Genomic DNA, 7948 nt, shown 5'->3' with positions numbered 1-7948 from the left:
ACGCTACCGAGAATGTACCGGTATGCGAACCGCCAGGCGACGGGCGCGCATCGCACGTTTAAGGAGACGCGGCCGGCCACACAGGCGACCACGACACTCCCACGTCTCCGAAGCGGGACAAACGCCGCGCGCTTCAGTATACGTAGCCGACCCTCAGCCAGACGTGGCCCGGGAACGGAATCCATGGACCGCAATGTGCGTTCGAAACGTCGATGTTCATGTGTCCTGCAGTTCACATGTCGACGCGCAATTTGCTGCGTTCTTCATCGACCCACGAGCCGAGTGATCCACCGTCCTGGGTGATCTTTTCCTTTTCAGTCTCCCACTGTCTCTTTCAAGACAGTAGCATTTGCGGGACTGAGGCGTCTGACGGCCCCTGTTCCACTATTTTTTTTGTGTCCAACGGCCTCACAGCCGATGGGCGTCGTACGGCTCCACACCGGAGCGGACAGGCACTCGGGCGAACGTCATTCAAAACCGGCGCCAGGCGCCAGGTACCGCAGGCCAGCCGCTCCAGAGCTTCAGCGCTCGTACCACACAACAACAACAACACTTCCGCTAGTTTTGAGAGGCACGCGTGGTTCCGCACGCGGCGCACGGCCACTGCCGTACAGGTAGCGTGTTGCGCGACACGACACGCACATCGAAAGACATGCAGTCTAGTCGGTAATGATCCTTCCGCAGGTTCACCTACGGAAACCTTGTTACGACTTTTACTTCCTCTAAATGATCAAGTTTGGTCATCTTTCCGGTAGCATCGGCAACGACAGAGTCGATGCCGCGTACCAGTCCGAAGACCTCACTAAATCATTCAATCGGTAGTAGCGACGGGCGGTGTGTACAAAGGGCAGGGACGTAATCAACGCGAGCTTATGACTCGCGCTTACTGGGAATTCCTCGTTCATGGGGAACAATTGCAAGCCCCAATCCCTAGCACGAAGGAGGTTCAGCGGGTTACCCCGACCTTTCGGCCTAGGAAGACACGCTGATTCCTTCAGTGTAGCGCGCGTGCGGCCCAGAACATCTAAGGGCATCACAGACCTGTTATTGCTCAATCTCGTGCGGCTAGAAGCCGCCTGTCCCTCTAAGAAGAAAAGTAATCGCTGACAGCACGAAGGATGTCACGCGACTAGTTAGCAGGCTAGAGTCTCGTTCGTTATCGGAATTAACCAGACAAATCGCTCCACCAACTAAGAACGGCCATGCACCACCACCCACCGAATCAAGAAAGAGCTATCAATCTGTCAATCCTTCCGGTGTCCGGGCCTGGTGAGGTTTCCCGTGTTGAGTCAAATTAAGCCGCAGGCTCCACTCCTGGTGGTGCCCTTCCGTCAATTCCTTTAAGTTTCAGCTTTGCAACCATACTTCCCCCGGAACCCAAAAGCTTTGGTTTCCCGGAGGCTGCCCGCCGAGTCATCGGAGGAACTGCGGCGGATCGCTGGCTGGCATCGTTTATGGTTAGAACTAGGGCGGTATCTGATCGCCTTCGAACCTCTAACTTTCGTTCTTGATTAATGAAAACATACTTGGCAAATGCTTTCGCTTCTGTTCGTCTTGCGACGATCCAAGAATTTCACCTCTAACGTCGCAATACGAATGCCCCCGCCTGTCCCTATTAATCATTACCTCGGGTTCCGAAAACCAACAAAATAGAACCGAGGTCCTATTCCATTATTCCATGCACACAGTATTCAGGCGGGCTTGCCTGCTTTAAGCACTCTAATTTGTTCAAAGTAAACGTGCCGGCCCACCGAGACACTCAACAAAGAGCACCCTGGTAGGATTTAAACGGGGTCCGCCTCGGGACGCGAAAGCACCCCTTCGGCTCGCCCCACCGGCAGGACGTCCCACGATACATGCCAGTTAAACACCGACGGGCGGTGAACCAACAGCGTGGGACACAAATCCAACTACGAGCTTTTTAACCGCAACAACTTTAATATACGCTATTGGAGCTGGAATTACCGCGGCTGCTGGCACCAGACTTGCCCTCCAATAGATACTCGTTAAAGGATTTAAAGTGTACTCATTCCGATTACGGGGCCTCGGATGAGTCCCGTATCGTTATTTTTCGTCACTACCTCCCCGTGCCGGGAGTGGGTAATTTGCGCGCCTGCTGCCTTCCTTGGATGTGGTAGCCGTTTCTCAGGCTCCCTCTCCGGAATCGAACCCTGATTCCCCGTTACCCGTTACAACCATGGTAGGCGCAGAACCTACCATCGACAGTTGATAAGGCAGACATTTGAAAGATGCGTCGCCGGTACGAGGACCGTGCGATCAGCCCAAAGTTATTCAGAGTCACCAAGGCAAACGGACCAGACAAGCCAATCCGATTGGTTTTGATCTAATAAAAGCGTCCCTTCCATCTCTGGTCGGGACTCTGTTTGCATGTATTAGCTCTAGAATTACCACAGTTATCCAAGTAACGTGGGTACGATCTAAGGAACCATAACTGATTTAATGAGCCATTCGCGGTTTCACCTTAATGCGGCTTGTACTGAGACATGCATGGCTTAATCTTTGAGACAAGCATATGACTACTGGCAGGATCAACCAGGGAGCTGCGTCAACTAGAGCTGAGCAGCCGGCCGCCCGGGAGTGTGTCCCGGGGGCCCGCGCGAACACGCAAGCGTCCGCTCAATTATTCTGCAAACAGGAGGAGGCCGAGCTCCCCTGCACGATACACCTCGAAACCCTCTCAGGTCCCGGCGGCGCGCAGCGCCGTCCTAGGTACTTGGTCGGTTTCGAGAGAGGCGCAATCGCCCGGAGTTAGGCGAGTAGACGGTTTTAGTGCGAACACCCTTGCTCCCAACTGAGCTTGCCGCTGCCGACAGAGGCCCGGGAGCGTGCTGTCGTGGCATTGCCGGCGGGAGACAACACGCGCCACCTATGGTGACCGGCAGCTCCAACGCCAGCGCCACACAAGGGCAAAGCCCCACTTGGGTGCAGAAGCGAACTCTCCCAGCACAGCGCACGCGCCAACACGTCCGCACAACTGCGATACAAACCACCTGCGAGAACCGCTGGGGCGACCGAGCAGCAGACGGCGTCGCGGCGCCGAGTGCCAGGCGGCGGCGCATCCTCAACGCACACAGTCCTCAATCAGACCAGCACACTGCAGATGTCCACCGCGCTTCGCACCGGGCTCGGCTGAACCAACTTTGGCCGCCAGGCGCCGCGTGCAGGGTGCGCCGCAGCGTAGCTGCGCCGCCTGCCGGGCCCGTCGGCTGGCGCTCCTGCCACTCGGCGCCCCCCACCAGCCGCCTGTTGCGCGTGCGCCCACGCAGCGCGCGGCCAACACGCCGGGCGGCCCCCCTTCACCGGCCGGGAACAGTCCCACCAAGCCACCGCCGCGTATCGCTTCATACCCACATGGGCCTAGTCACGCGTGTGGATGTGGCGGGTACCGCTGAAACAACCGGTTAATAGCTGTACCGATCGTCGCCATCACAGATTCACCTCCAGCGTGAACAACCGCTCAACAACGGATTTCCAGTTCATTTGCGTATCTTGGGCAGTAAACGTAGATGTCCACCTACATTTGCGAATTCAACAATTCTTGCATGCCAGGATGTCATGTGTCACGACACGCTACATCAGACCACATACACACTGCGACATGTGCAGAAGAGAACACGTGGAAGGTGGCCCGCGCACGTATGCGATGTACCTTCCGCGATCCACTGTCAACCGGCATCTGCGGCATGTCCCAGATATGGAACGCGGTCCACCAGGGTAGCACTTTGTGTGAGGCAATACGACAAAGTCGGAATACACGCGTCACTACATCAGACGGCTCACGCTGACCTGACCTGACCTGACTCACCGCACCACCACCCCCAGCGACCCAGGGTGACATACAATGCGTTCGTACGTTCCTCCCACACGCCTCTACGGCGTACCACAGTGCAACCTAGCTGTTATTGGGAGACGAGACAAGTAGCATCAAGCACAACATATGGAAATTGAGATTCGACACCGTTGGGCACAGCCAGCGTACGGTCACACGTATCACACTACTTCACTCTGTACGTAACGACCGATGATCGGTACAGCGTGTGGGTTACGCGTACGACATCAGCGGACAATGGACACAGACCATACCACGACGTACACTGAGGGCGTCGACATCTGAATGCAACTGAACAGCTGCGAGGCTCATTTAACACTCAAACGCCAGACCGACCAGCTTGAGAGGACAGAGACACAAAGAGGGGGACAGAGGGGGACAGAGGGGGGGGAGGGGGGGGGTCGGCGATATAGTCCTATTGCAGTACAATTGACAGTGGATAGCAGGAATATGTGGAAAGTAAGCAACACTCGCAAGACATCTACATGAGGATAACAACGACACCAGAGATTCCGAGCAGTGAACTATGTTAGGCAAAGGGACAACGTGGGTTAGGTTAAGGGACAACGTGGGTTAGGTTAAGGGACAACGTGGGTTAGGTTAAGGGACAACGTGGGTTAGGTTAAGGGACAACGTGGGTTAGGTTAAGGGACAACGTGGGTTAGGTTAAGGGACAACGTGGGTTAGGTTAAGGGACAACGTGGGTTAGGTTAAGGGACAACGTGGGTTAGGTTAAGGGACAACGTGGGTTAGGTTAAGGGACAACGTGGGTTAGGTTAAGGGACAACGTGGGTTAGGTTAAGGGACAACGTGGGTTAGGTTAAGGGACAACGTGGGTTAGGTTAAGGGACAACGTGGGTTAGGTTAAGGGACAACGTGGGTTAGGTTAAGGGACAACGTGGGTTAGGTTAAGGGACAACGTGGGTTAGGTTAAGGGACAACGTGGGTTAGGTTAAGGGACAACGTGGGTTAGGTTAAGGGACAACGTGGGTTAGGTTAAGGGACAACGTGGGTTAGGTTAAGGGACAACGTCGGTTAGGTTAAGGGACAACGTCGGTTAGGTTAAGGGACAACGTCGGTTAGGTTAAGGGACAACGTCGGTTAGGTTAAGGGACAACGTCGGTTAGGTTAAGGGACAACGTGGGTTAGGTTAAGGGACAACGTGGGTTAGGTTAAGGGACAACGTGGGTTAGGTTAAGGGACAACGTGGGTTAGGTTAAGGGACAACGTGGGTTAGGTTAAGGGACAACGTGGGTTAGGTTAAGGGACAACGTGGGTTAGGTTAAGGGACAACTTGAGTTAGGTTAAGGGACAACTTGAGTTAGGTTAAGGGACAACTTGAGTTAGGTTAAGGGACAACTTGAGTTAGGTTAAGGGACAACTTGAGTTAGGTTAAGGGACAAATTGAGTTAGGTTAAGGGACAAATTGAGTTAGGTTAAGGGACAACTTGAGTTAGGTTAAGGGACAAATTGAGTTAGGTTAAGGGACAAATTGAGTTAGGTTAAGGGACAAATTGAGTTAGGTTAAGGGACAAATTGAGTTAGGTTAAGGGACAACTTGAGTTAGGTTAAGGGACAAATTGAGTTAGGTTAAGGGACAAATTGAGTTAGGTTAAGGGACAACTTGAGTTAGGTTAAGGGACAACTTGAGTTAGGTTAAGGGACAACTTGAGTTAGGTTAAGGGACAACTTGAGTTAGGTTAAGGGACAACTTGAGTTAGGTTAAGGGACAACTTGAGTTAGGTTAAGGGACAACTTGAGTTAGGTTAAGGGACAACTTGAGTTAGGTTAAGGGACAACTTGAGTTAGGTTAAGGGACAACTTGAGTTAGGTTAAGGGACAACTTGAGTTAGGTTAAGGGACAACTTGAGTTAGGTTAAGGGACAACTTGAGTTAGGTTAAGGGACAACTTGAGTTAGGTTAAGGGACAACTTGAGTTAGGTTAAGGGACAACTTGAGTTAGGTTAAGGGACAACTTGAGTTAGGTTAAGGGACAACTTGAGTTAGGTTAAGGGACAAATTGAGTTAGGTTAAGGGACAAATTGAGTTAGGTTAAGGGACAACTTGAGTTAGGTTAAGGGACAACTTGAGTTAGGTTAAGGGACAAATTGAGTTAGGTTAAGGGACAACTTGAGTTAGGTTAAGGGACAACTTGAGTTAGGTTAAGGGACAACTTGAGTTAGGTTAAGGGACAACTTGAGTTAGGTTAAGGGACAACTTGAGTTAGGTTAAGGGACAACTTGAGTTAGGTTAAGGGACAACTTGAGTTAGGTTAAGGGACAACTTGAGTTAGGTTAAGGGACAACTTGAGTTAGGTTAAGGGACAACTTGAGTTAGGTTAAGGGACAACTTGAGTTAGGTTAAGGGACAAATTGAGTTAGGTTAAGGGACAAATTGAGTTAGGTTAAGGGACAAATTGAGTTAGGTTAAGGGACAAATTGAGTTAGGTTAAGGGACAACTTGAGTTAGGTTAAGGGACAACGTGGGTTAGGTTAAGGGACAAATTGAGTTAGGTTAAGGGACAACTTGAGTTAGGTTAAGGGACAACTTGAGTTAGGTTAAGGGACAACTTGAGTTAGGTTAAGGGACAACTTGAGTTAGGTTAAGGGACAACTTGAGTTAGGTTAAGGGACAACTTGAGTTAGGTTAAGGGACAACTTGAGTTAGGTTAAGGGACAACTTGAGTTAGGTTAAGGGACAACTTGAGTTAGGTTAAGGGACAACTTGAGTTAGGTTAAGGGACAACTTGAGTTAGGTTAAGGGACAACTTGAGTTAGGTTAAGGGACAACTTGAGTTAGGTTAAGGGACAACTTGAGTTAGGTTAAGGGACAACTTGAGTTAGGTTAAGGGACAACTTGAGTTAGGTTAAGGGACAACTTGAGTTAGGTTAAGGGACAAATTGAGTTAGGTTAAGGGACAAATTGAGTTAGGTTAAGGGACAAATTGAGTTAGGTTAAGGGACAAATTGAGTTAGGTTAAGGGACAAATTGAGTTAGGTTAAGGGACAAATTGAGTTAGGTTAAGGGACAACTTGAGTTAGGTTAAGGGACAAATTGAGTTAGGTTAAGGGACAAATTGAGTTAGGTTAAGGGACAAATTGAGTTAGGTTAAGGGACAAATTGAGTTAGGTTAAGGGACAAATTGAGTTAGGTTAAGGGACAACTTGAGTTAGGTTAAGGGACAAATTGAGTTAGGTTAAGGGACAAATTGAGTTAGGTTAAGGGACAAATTGAGTTAGGTTAAGGGACAAATTGAGTTAGGTTAAGCGATAATCTGGTACAGCCACAGTTAGGTTAAGCGATAATCTGGTACAGCCACAGTTAGGTTAAGCGATAATCTGGTACAGCCACAGTTAGGTTAAGCGATAATCTGGTACAGCCACAGTTAGGTTAAGCGATAATCTGGTACAGCCACAGTTAGGTTAAGCGATAAACTGGTACAGCCACAGTTAGGTTAAGCGATAAACTGGTACAGCCACAGTTAGGTTAAGCGATAAACTGGTACAGCCACAGTTAGGTTAAGCGATAAACTGGTACAGCCACAGTTAGGTTAAGCGATAAACTGGTACAGCCACAGTTAGGTTAAGCGATAAACTGGTACAGCCACAGTTAGGTTAAGCGATAAACTGGTACAGCCACAGTTAGGTTAAGCGATAAACTGGTACAGCCACAGTTAGGTTAAGCGATAAACTGGTACAGCCACAGTTAGGTTAAGCGATAAACTGGTACAGCCACAGTTAGGTTAAGCGATAAACTGGTACAGCCACAGTTAGGTTAAGCGATAAACTGGTACAGCCACAGTTAGGTTAAGCGATAAACTGGTACAGCCACAGTTAGGTTAAGCGATAAACTGGTACAGCCACAGTTAGGTTAAGCGATAAACTGGTACAGCCACAGTTAGGTTAAGCGATAAACTGGTACAGCCACAGTTAGGTTAAGCGATAAACTGGTACAGCCACAGTTAGGTTAAGCGATAAACTGGTACAGCCACAGTTAGGTTAAGCGATAAAGTTGGTTAAATTTGGTATTGTGTGGGAAGGGGGCAGAGAGAGAGGGGGGGGGGGGGGTGGATAGTGGTGGCAGTACACGGATGCCTGA

General features: G+C 50.2%; 2 non-coding genes across 2 annotated transcripts; both read right to left on the bottom strand.

The window, feature by feature from the left end:
* Positions 1-147: 147 nt before the first annotated feature.
* LOC126334155 (5.8S ribosomal RNA) lies at positions 148-302 on the bottom strand. Its single transcript, XR_007564589.1, has one exon. It is a non-coding gene; the product is annotated as a 5.8S ribosomal RNA (ribosomal RNA).
* Positions 303-667: 365 nt separating this feature from the next.
* Positions 668-2560, bottom strand: LOC126334156 (small subunit ribosomal RNA). Its single transcript, XR_007564590.1, has one exon. It is a non-coding gene; the product is annotated as a small subunit ribosomal RNA (ribosomal RNA).
* Positions 2561-7948: the final 5388 nt, after the last annotated feature.

Source organism: Schistocerca gregaria, unplaced genomic scaffold (genome assembly GCF_023897955.1).
Source record: "Schistocerca gregaria isolate iqSchGreg1 unplaced genomic scaffold, iqSchGreg1.2 ptg001708l, whole genome shotgun sequence".
NCBI classification, from domain to species: Eukaryota; Metazoa; Arthropoda; class Insecta; order Orthoptera; family Acrididae; genus Schistocerca; species Schistocerca gregaria.
This window is presented reverse-complemented; position numbering and strand designations above follow the sequence as displayed.